The sequence below is a fragment of the Sarcophilus harrisii genome, chromosome 4 (genome assembly GCF_902635505.1).
Source record: "Sarcophilus harrisii chromosome 4, mSarHar1.11, whole genome shotgun sequence".
NCBI classification, from domain to species: domain Eukaryota; kingdom Metazoa; phylum Chordata; class Mammalia; order Dasyuromorphia; family Dasyuridae; genus Sarcophilus; species Sarcophilus harrisii.
Window position 1 is genome coordinate 308,092,171 of NC_045429.1, and position 12,079 is coordinate 308,104,249.

A 12,079-nucleotide genomic window follows, 5' to 3' on the forward strand; every position below is an offset into this window, starting at 1 on the left:
ATCAGAGATTCTTAAACTTTTTTTGTGTCATGAATTGCTTTGATAGTCTGATGAAATTTATGGACCTCTTATAATAATGATTTTAACTGCATAAAGTAAAATATATAGAATTGTAAAGGAAACCAAAGATTAATGAAAAAACATACAAATTTAAAGGCCTTTTCAAATCTATCCAGAGATTTGGGGGGCTCTGGAGTCCAAAATTAAGAACACCTGGACTAGAGAATCTCTAAACTTTCTTCCAGATTTAAATCTATAATTCTTTACCTCTTTTAAGTATGTGAGGACAGGGACCTTGTAATCTAAAGCAGACAGGTCAAAGATGTAACACTTAGGAGTAGAGTCAGATTAAACTGTAATCAGCAAACATCTAAGAAAATAATATCAGATAACATTAATATGCAGTTTTCTAAGTCAATATGTGGGCATTCTTATGTGGGATTTAGTGACTCTATTGATCTGTCTTCCCATCAGTCTCTAATATAGTGCCAACATAGTAGATGTTAGAGAGTTTATTTAATTAGATTGCCTCCATGATCTCTAATGGTGATAATATTCATAGGCGATACATGTATAATTTCTCCATATTTGAGTGTAAGCAATTTGTCTTCACTTAACTCCTTATTATTCATTCATGTTTACCATTTTATTTTCCCCTTAAAGTCCTGTATTTGAGTGTTCAAATTCCTACACAGCCCTGGTCTTTTTATCAGGAATGCTTGGATGTCCTCTACTTCATTAAAATATATATTTCCCCCCCATGTAGCATTATACTCAGTTTTGTTGGGTAAGTTATTATTGTCTCTAAGTCTATATCATTTGACTTTTGGAATATTATATTCCAATTTCTTCCTTCCTACATAGCTTCTTTTACATGGAAGCTCTGAATTTTAGCTAAAGTTCTGGAAGTTTTCATTTAGAGGCTTCAGGTGGTAACCCTTAGCCCTCTGGTTTGAAAAGATCTCAATAGTTTTCCTTTAAGATTTCTTAAAATATAAGAATGTAAGTCATTTCCCAATTAATAAATGGTCAAAGAATATGAACAGGTAGTTTTCAATGAAGAAATCAAAACAATTCATAGTCATATGAGAAAATGCTCTAAACCATTATTAATTAGAAAAATACAAATGAAAACAACCTTGAGATATTCTTTCTATTACACTTATCCAGTTGGCTAAAATGATAGAAAGGCAAGTGACAAATGATAGAAGGGATGTGGAAAATTGGGATCACAACTCATTGTTGGTGCATCTGTGAACTGATCCAACCATTTTGGAGAGAGAGTTGAAATTATGCCCAAAGAGTTTTTAAATTGCCTACACCCTTTGATTCAGCCATACCACTTTTAGGTCTATTTCTCAAGAGGATTAGGGAAAATGGAAAAGACCTACATGTTCTAAAACATAATAGTTCTTTTTATGGTGACAAAGAATTGGAAATTGTGGTGATGCCTGTCAATTGGGGAATGGTTAAACAATGTGGTATATGTTCCTGATGGGATATTATTCTGATATAAGAAATGATGAGCTCAATGATTTTAGCAAACCATGGAGAGATCTCCATGAAATAATGGTTAAAATGAGCAGAGCTAAGAGAACATTGTATATAGCAATAGCAGTATTGTTTTAAAGAACAACTTTGAGCAATCAAGTTATTCTGATTATTATAAATACCCAAATAAGCATAGTATGGTCTTAGATATATGTGTATGAGCGTCTATGTGTTTACATGTATATGTGTGTATATATAGATAGATAGATAGATATCCATGTTTAATTGTAGCCATCTTTAGGTGGGGAGTGGGGTAAAAGGAAGCAAATAGAAAAAATAAAGTAAAAAATGCACAGGAGAGAACAAAAGAATACCAACAAGGAAGCAAAGAAAATCTGGGAAGCTTTGAAAACAATGTGTAATATTTACTGTGTAGGTTTTCTTGAGATGGAAATTGTTTTCTATTGAATCTATTGAATCCTTCCATATGGTCTGTGTATATGGCAGTGTTGTATTTCACTTTGTATATCACTTTGTATTTAAGCATAAAAAATTTTTAAATTACCATAAATTAACAAAGAGTTTTAAAAATATGACATCAAGGGTATTTTTTTGATCATGATGTTCAGATAGTCCAATAATTGTTTTTTTCTTATTTTTTTTTAAGTTTTTATTTCAAAATATATACATAGATAATTTTTAACATCCCCCCCTTGCAAATCAATGTGTATCAATTTTTTCTCTCTTCCTTCCCTCCACTCTTTCCCCTAGATAACAAGTAATCTAATATGTTAAACATATACAATTTTTCTATACATATTTCTACAATTATCATATTGTACAAGAAAAATTAGATCAATAAGAGGGAAAAAATGAGAAAAAAACAATTCAAGCAAACAACAAAAAAAGTGAAAATACTATGTTGTGATCCACACTCAGTCCCCACAGTTCTTTCTCTGGGTGCAGATGGCTCTCTTCATCACAAGACCATTGGAATTGGCTTGAATCACCTCTGCTGAAAAGAGGTATCCATCCATCAGATGTATAATCATATAATCTTATTGTTTTGTTGCTGTGTTCAATGTTCTCCCAGTTCTACTCACTTCACTTAGTATCAGTTCATGTAAGTCTCTCCAGGCTCTTTGAAATCATCCAGCTAATTGTTTCTTATAGAACAGAAATATTCCATAATATTCATATACCACAACTTCTTCAGCCATTCCCCAATTGATGGGCATTCACTCAATTTCCTGTTCCTTGCCACTATAAAAAGTGTCCTACAAACATTTTTTCACATATGGGTTCTTTTCTCTTTTTTATGATCTCTTTGAGATATAGGCCCAGTAGAAATACTGCTGGATTAAAGGGAATGCACAGTTTGACAGCCCTTTGGGTATAGTTCCATATTGCTCTCTAAAATGGTTTTAAACCCAATAATTGTTAATTTTTTTTCTCCTCAATCTGTTTTCCAGGTTAGTTGTTTTCTTATGAGATAGCTTGCATTTTCTTTTAGTTTTTCAGTCTTTTGACTTTGATTTAATTTAATTTCTTGTTCTCTCATGGAGTTAATGGCTTTTATTTAGTCTATTTAAAGTTTCAGGGAGTTTCTTCCTTGGGAAAGGTTTTAAACTTCTTGTACTAAGCTGTTCATTCTCTTTTCAATTCGTTCTTCCTTCGCTCTCATTTCTTTTCCTATTTTTTTCCTGAAGTCTAAATTCCATTAAAACATTTTTTCACTTTTTTTTTTTTAATCTTTGCTTTAGAGGTAGCTAGATAAAACACTGGATAGAGTGCTAGTCCTGAAGTTAGGAGCACCTGAGGTTCAAATCTGGCCTCAAACACTTAACACTCACTAGCTGTGTGACTCTGCGCAAGTCACTTAACACCAATTCCTTTTCCAAAAAAGTAAAAATAAATCATCTCTTCCAGGACTAAAAGTTGAGTTTGTGCTCAAGTTGCATCTTTCTGTGAGACTTTGCTTGTAGATGTTTTGAAATCTCTTCTACTGGGTTTGTGTCTTGAATACCCCTGTTGCTACAGTACCCCTTTATAGTGGAATTTTTTTTTTGTTTGTTATTCTACCCTACTTCCTGACTTTGGACTTGATGACAAGACATCTGGAGGAACGATCTGAGTTGGTCCTATTGCCACTTTCTTCAGGGACTGCTCAGGCTGGGGATCTGCAAACTTTCATTGCTCTTAAAATATGATCTAGGGTACAATGGCTACCCCTTCCTGGCTTAGTTCTGCAATTCCTTACCTAGGTTTAAGAATTAGCAATAGTAGAACACTGCTGAATTTAATATTTATCAGCCAAGTAGAAAGCTCTGTTGGTTCAAAGTGATAATTTGTAGGCTTCATTTTGTTCTGGGATTCCTACCCTAGTTATTTGTCTGTAGGCTTTAGACTGGGCTAGATGCTGAGACCCTAATCTGCTTTTGGAGAGAGCCATCTTGTTGCTACTTGTTTCTGAACTTCTTCCTTTTTCAGTTCTCTACCCAGGGTTTCCCTATCAGAAAATACCACCCCTAGGCCCAAGTCCCTATCTCAGTCCATCCTAGATACGTGACTTAGAACTTAATAGTGGGCCACAAAGCTACCTTTGGCACCTGTCCTTGTTATGTGGTGCTCTAATAGGAGTGGGGTGGAGGGGAACCGGTATCCTATTGAGATCTGTGATCTCTGCTTGCCTAGTTCACAACCAATTCCTGGTATTGAAATATTCTGTGAGCCTAGCCTGGCTCCTGGCCTTACCCTGTTCTGAAGTGTCCTTAGACTTCTTACTGATGACTTGGACTGGACAAATGTCTCACTGAATAAGTTATGGTATATGAATGTAATGGAATGTTGTTGTTCTATAAGAAATGATGAACAGACTGATTTCCGAAAAGTCTGGAAAGATTTACATGACCTGATGCTAAATGAAATGAGCAGATCCAAAAGAACATTGTACACAGCAAAATTATATGATGATCAGCTGTGATGGATTTGGCTTTTTTCAATAATGTAATGATTCAAGACAATTCCAAAAGACTTGTGATAGAAAGTGTCATCCACATCCAGAGAGAGAACTATGGAAATGAATGTGTAACAAAGCATAGAATTTTCACCTTGTTTGCTTCACATTTGTTTGGTTGGTTTTTTCCTTTTGATCTGATTTTTATTGCACAAAATGATGAATATGGAAATAAATTTAGAAGAATTACTCATGTTTAATCTATATCAGATTATTTGCTGTTTTAGGGAAGAGCAGGAGAGAGGGAGAAAAATTTGGAGCACAAGGTTTAGCAAAGGTAAATGTTGAAAACTATTTTGGCATATATTTGGAAAAATAAAATACTATTAAAAATAGATTGCTTAAATAACGGTTTGGTCATGTATACTTATTGTGTATCTAATTTATATTTTAATATATTTAACATCTACTGGTCATCCTGCCATCTGGAGGAGGGGGTGGGGGGTAAGAGGTGAAAAATTGGAACAAGAGGTTTGGCAATTGTTAATGCTGTAAAGTTATCCATGCATATAACCTGTAAATAAAAGGCTATTAAATAAAAAAATAGATTGCTTGTCTTAGCTTTCCAAGCACCCAAAAATTCTCTTCCTACATTCTCCAGAGCTTCAGAGCTCTTTCTAGATGGTCTTCCATTATTAACCCCTTTCACTTGTTCATTCATACTTAGTGTCCCAAACCATTTTGCAATTATTGATGGCATTACTCTGTCAAAAACCCCATTCTTCACTTTTTTTTCTCTTTTTTGCTGAGGCAGTTGGGGTTAAGTGATTTGCCCAGGGTCACACAGCTAGTCAGTGTTAAGAGTTTGAGGTCAGATGTGAACTCAGATCCTTCTGATTTCAGGGCTGGTCCTCTATCCACTGTGCCACCTAGCTGCCTCCATTCTTCACTTTCACAGATGTTTTGCAGTCTCCCCAACTACATAGTTAATTTTTTAATATAATTGATTTCTAAATAGTTGATTTATTCTTTTTTTTTCCTTCCTGAGGTAGTTTGACAAGTATTAGTTAGAACTGAAAGGAATATTAGAAGTTATATAGCCCAATGTCCTGTTTTACAATGTCCTCAGTTTTACAAACTGAGTCCAAGGAAGGGAAATGACTTGAACTGACAGAAGGACATAATTACCAGAGCTGGAGTTGGAGCCCAAGTTCTCTAACTTTGTGCTTTTTCTGTAATACTAAAAACTTTGTGTGGTTGGCTTTGAAGCATCTCAATTGAGCTTCAACTAGCTGTGGTTGTAAGCTTGAATTGAGTGGGTTAAGTGGTCAAAAATTGGTTTATTCACATTAACAGACTGTCTGCCTTCAATCTTTAAAATGTGCCTTCTCTCTGACATAAAGTGACCCTTTGGAAACAAGATTCTTTGAGTTTTGGATTTTTTTTTTCCCCAATCTTTGTGACATGTAGAAGCAGAAAAGCCAGTTTCCAAGGAGGACTGTGGAGTAGGAAATCCAGTTTGTCTCATTAAATTTAAATATAGCCTCTTCACTGTTTCTAATAGTGAGGAGTAGGATTTGTGAAAAATGAGATCATAGTGGGGGAGAAAAGGAAAATATAGTGGGAACTTTTTCCCCAACCAACATGCAGGTCATCAATAGTAATCAAGTGATTTGACTAAGACAAAATGGTATGGAATCCTCCCAGCCTAGCCCTACACCTGGGAATTATTAATGGTTTAAAGGAGCTTTGAGGGCTTAGCTAGAGAACAATAGATAGGGTGGGGTAAATAGTGTAGTCACCCTAGCTACTGCCAGGAAGGGGTTATATATTTGTTTCTCAACTAGGAAGTTGCTTCCTTCTGCTACAACCCATGAAGAAATGGATCTTTGGACTTGAGAATATGTATGTCAGGGTCAGAACTAAAGGATATCTGGTGCCTAGGAAACAGTTCATTGTCAGAATTGAAGGGCTAGAAGATATGTGGAAGATGGTATGTGTTATGTGTAAAGAACCCTAACCTAGGTGTCAGGAAACCTGGTTTACAGAGTCTGTAATTTCCTGCAAACTGTTGTGTGAACCTGATTAAGTTCCTTGAACTCTCTGGGCCAAAGTTTGCTCCAGTAAAATAAGGGTTTTGGACAAGGTGCTCCATAAGGTATCTTCAAGCTCTGACATTCTTTGATACTGATTCTATGGTGACCTGGTTAGAGTGGGACTCTCAAGAATCTGGCACCATTCTTAGAATTTGTCCCAGAAGTGAGCCAAAAATAGCCTGTGATTGGATGGAATGCTTCTATTTAAACTAAACACAGAGTAGGTGCATAGCTTGTTGAAGATTTCTCAGTCACCTCAGAACCCTATGACAGCCAGAAAAACAAACTATATATAATTGAGACTCGCAATTTTTTGTACAGGCCTCTTTTTTCTGTTGTATTGCATTTATGCAAATGCCCGTTGTATTTAGTATTTGTTAAATTCAGAATAAAAAATTAAAATTATTTAAAAGAAAAACCTTAGCCTTGGGTTCCTAATTGCCCCACCTTATTACCTCTCCTTGTGAAAATCAAGTGACCTGAGTTGAAAAAGGAAAGGATAGCTAAGTGGAAAAAGCAGTGAGTTGGGAGAGAATGTCTGTGGACAGATAACTTAGAAAAGAAAATTGGAGGAGGACTAGAGCCTTTCATTTCCATGTCTGTAAGGCTCGAAATAAAAGAAAGTAAGTTGCGTAAACTTGGGGGTGGAACCAAGAGAATCAGGTTAGACTTGGGACTCATGGGACACGTCATGGATATTCACTCAGTGCCACCTCATATTAATTTGACTCTGAGGAGGAACCAGGACAAAGTCCTGACTGATGGCCACATGCCAGTACCACCTGGCACCCCAGGGTCTGAGTTCAAATGAAGCCTACACAAAAACTAAAGGATAGTGTACCTTTTGACCCAACCTTGAATCTCTTTCATATAGTAGGCACTCCCTTTCTTCTTCTTGTACAGAATCTTCTACTTTGAAAAACTGTCACAGGCAAGTCCCCTAATATCAGATATCAGCAATGGATTTTGTATGAATCAGTACCTTGAAGTAAATCACCCTAAGCAGAACTGGGTTTGATGGTTAAGGATCTTGGTCATATGTCCCTATCTCAGTCTCTTTTTGTATCTCTTTCCCTCTCTTCACTTTCTCCCCTTACTTTCTTTTCATTCCTTCCTTCTACCTTCCCCTCCTTCTTTTCTTCCTCTTGCTTTTTCCTCTTTTTCTCTTCTATCTTTTAAGAGCCCTAACCAGACTTTTACCACCTCTTCTTCCTTTCTCAGCCAAACTCCTAGAAAAAGTTTTCTATACTCATTGCCTCAATTTCCTCTCTTCTCATTCATTACTCAACTCTCTACAAACTGCTTTCTGACCTCAGCTCTCAACTGACACTACAAAGTTAGCAATAATTTATTAATTGCCAGACATTATGACCTTTTTCAATCCTCATTCTTCTTGATCCCTGTGTAGTATTTATCACTTTGACCACTCTCTCCTCCTGGCTTCTTTCCTCTGATTTTTATTACACAGATCCTTTTTGTTTTTTCTACTTATCTAATTGGGGTATATGGAGTGTTTAGGGAGGACAAGCACCTCTAGTGTGAGGACTTGCCAAATTCTTTTCAAGGCTGCTTATCCACTTTTGATGTCTATCTTCACCCAGTTCTCACCTATGGCTCCAAGAAGCTGTGACATGAACAGCAGCCATACCCCAGTAAAATTATCTCAGCAGACAGGCTAAACCAGATTGAGGAGAACCAACAGGCCTCAAACCGGTATGTAAGTTAGGGAATGTCAACCCCAAACACGTGAAGACTTTCCCCGGTGAAATGAGCAGATGAGAACAACTTGTGGCTGAAGCAAAAGTGCTGTGGAACTTAGAGCTTAGTCAGACACTGAAGATGCCAACCAAGGTGGTTATTTGCATCTGAGACCATCTCCAGGCATTTTGACTTTTGTCTTGTTATTGGACTCTGGAAAAAAGAGTGAGGTTTATGACTTTGTGCAACTCTGCCTCACTTAAATCCAAATCACAACTGATTCAAATATTCTGAAGAACAATTTAGAACAGTGTTCAAAGGGCTATAAAACTGTGCACACCCTTTTTCTCAGCAATATCACTTCTAGTTCTATATTCCAAAAATATCCCCCACAAAAAGTGAAAAAAGGACCTATTTATACAAAATTATTTATAGCATCTCATTTTGTTGTGGCTAAGAACTGGAAATCAAAGGGAGGCCCATCACTTGGGGAATGGCTAAACAAACTGTGGTATATGATTGTAATGGAATATTATTGTGCTGCAAGAAATGATAAGCAGGATGATTTTCAGAAAAACTTGGAAACACTTATATGAAGTGATGCTGAGTGAAGTGAATAGAACCAAGAGAAAATTGTACACAGTAACAGCAATACTGTTTGATAAAGGACTATGAATGATTTTGTAATTCTCAGCAGCACAATGATCTAAGACAATCACAAAGGATTAATGATAAAGCATACTATCTGCCTTTAGAGAAAGAACTGGTATTGATTTAATACAGACTGAAGCATGTTATTTTTCACTTTTATTTTAGTCTTCTTATACAAAATGACCAAGATAGAAATGTTTTGCATAATTGCACATGTATAACTCATATCTGATTGCTTATTGTCTCAGGGGAAAGAAGGAGAAGGAAGTAGGAAGGGATAGAATTTGGAACTCAAAATTTAAATTAAAATGTTAAAAATTGGAATAAATAAATAAATTCAAATTACACATGAATCAAAACATCACCTGTGATGTCATTGTTCTGTAATGAAAGTGGAGAGTCATGCAGAAAGAATTCACAGGCTCAGACCATCTTCTAGTTAAGAAGCAAAAGCTTTTTTATGATGCCATAAGACAGTCTTAGTTCTCTAGTAGAACTCACAACTTAGAAGAACAAAGAGAGGATCTTTTATAGGAAAGAACTCAAAGCAAGATAACTATACTAATTGCTTGCCTCAGAAAGTCAACTGGTGATTAAGGAATGTTTATACATAATAACTTCTGGGATTGACATCAATAACTTGGCTTTCTGACTGTATACAATAACTGTGAGCATCATTCAAAATTAGCTCTATTTTTAGGAAAATCTTGTGAATGCAGAAAAGAATTCTACAAGAATTCAGCTATTTAGAGACAAGATAATCCTATTGGTATCTCTCCCTTGGGCCCACATAGATACTGAGTTGTTACCAGGGACATAGCTTTTTGCTAGGGTCTATTCACCCCACCAATCCTTCTTTAAAAATGGACAAACAACAACTTGTCTGATCATTCTTCAGAATCTTTTGCTAGTTCATCCTATTACATCTCATAAATGAAAGTATAACTCAAGAGTCTATCTTCAGTCCTCTTTTCTATAGAGACTCTCTTACTTGGCGATCTCATTAGCTTCCATGGCTTAATTATCATTTCTATATAGATGACTTGTTAGTTCCATGTTCATACCTAGTCTTTCCTCTGAGCTCCAATCTCATATCAAAAACTGTCTCCTGGATATTTCAAACTGGACAATTCTCTAATTATTGCAAACTCAACATGCACAAAAATGAGCTCATCTTTTCCCAACCTCATTCTTTTTCTAAACTTCCTGTTGCTGTCACGGCACCACTATTCTTTCAGTACCCTGGGTTTACAACCTCTGTTTTACCCTTGTTACCTTATTTTGCTTCCTTCTACATTTAGTTGCTAAATCTTATTATCTCAGTCTCTACAAAATATCTCATATCTAATTTTTCTTTACCTGCATGGCCATCACTTCTCACCTGAACCACTGCAACAACATACTAATTGGTCTCTTTACCTCCTCTTTCTTCACTCTGCCCTTCATACTGCTACAAAGTCTAACCATTACTCTACTAGTAAATAAACTACAGTGGCTTCTATTTGCTTCTAAAATCCAATATAAACAGCTATTGTCTTGTTATTCAGTTTTTTTTTTTTTCCCAGTTATTTCAATTCCTCATTGACCCTGTTTCTTGGCAAAAATACTGCAGTGGTTTGCTATCTCCTTCTCTAGCCCATTTTACAGATGAAGAAAATAAGGTAAACAGGGTTAAGTGACTTCCACAATGTTACACAGCTGGGAAATATCTGGGACTGGATTTGAACTCAGAAAGATGAGTCTTCCTGATTACAGGCCCAGAACTTCATCTACTACAACTGCATCATCTAGCTATCTATATGTTTTTTAATGAACTCTTTAAAGTTAAGAGTCCTTTGAAAGTCAGGCTCTTCAAAGCTAATTTTGCAGAAGAAATTTTGCAGAAGAAATTGATGAAAGCAGGAATAATGAGTATTCTTTAGATAACTTCCCATGTAAATATGTTTTAAAAAACTTAAAAAAAACTTTGTGCCACCAATTTAAAATGTTTGTGTGTAAATAACATTTAAAATGTAACAACTCTGATTTTAAAGGTAATTTATGATCTTAAAAGTATATATATGTGTATATAGTATATATACTATTGTGAGAAAATCTAAATCTAATAAAATGTAATACTGTCTATATTAAGGGATATACTGCTATAATTTATTGAAGGGATTACACTAACACAAATCTTAATAGAACTTCTTAATAAAACAAGAAACCTAGATTCTATTTGGTAAAGAGGCTTGAATTTGAAAAGAATTGGGAAAGAGGGGTAGTATAAAAAATTGTATCCACAATACAACAAAGTATTAGCTCAATTCATAATCCCAGGCCAAATGCTAAGTCAAAAGAGTCACATTTTTAGATTTTATTGAGCTACAGTTTAAATTTAGAAATATTAAGAATCTCTAATTTGACAGGTAGCTATGTAGAAAAGGAGTAAGAATACTAAGGTAGCCTTAAAAATGATTGTATTTTCATTATTTGTTTCTTTATTCAAGTGAATAATTTTGATGGTTTTGCCTTCCTTTATTCTCAAAGACTCAAAACTGGTTCATCCTTTTTTTTTTTCCCCTGAGGCAATTGGGGTTAAGTGACTTGCCCAGGGTCACACAGCTAGGAAGTATTAAGTATCTGAGACCAGATTTGAACTCAGGTCCTCCTGACTTCAGGGCTGGTGCTCTATCCACTGTGCCACCTAGCTGCTCCTGGTACGTCATTCTTAAATTCTGAATATTTCATAGTAGAATTTTAGAGCTAGAGGGAAATAGACCAAACACTCAGTTTATCCAGTATGCTTCTTAAGAATAATTTCTCCTTCTGTTTTAATCTATTCATAAAGACATTTTCTGTCATATTTTTTTTTTTGTCAAATATAAACAGCTCTGGTTAAATCCCTCCACAACTGGCATTAATCAATCTTTCCAATTATGTTATACATTACTTTTCTTCACAAGCTCTAGTCCAGCCATTCTTTATCAGGCTTTCTCTCCTCCCAGGTCCTAATACTTTCCCTTTGAAAATTACATTGTATTCATTTTGTATATATTTATTTATGTATACTATCTCCTCTAATGGAATGTAGGCTTCTTGAGAACAGGGACTCTTTGTTTTCCAGGCCCATAGTAGAAAGTTAATAAATGATTGCAGATTAACTGTGTGATCCTCTTCAGGAATTCTCCAAGTTGTCTATGCTCCT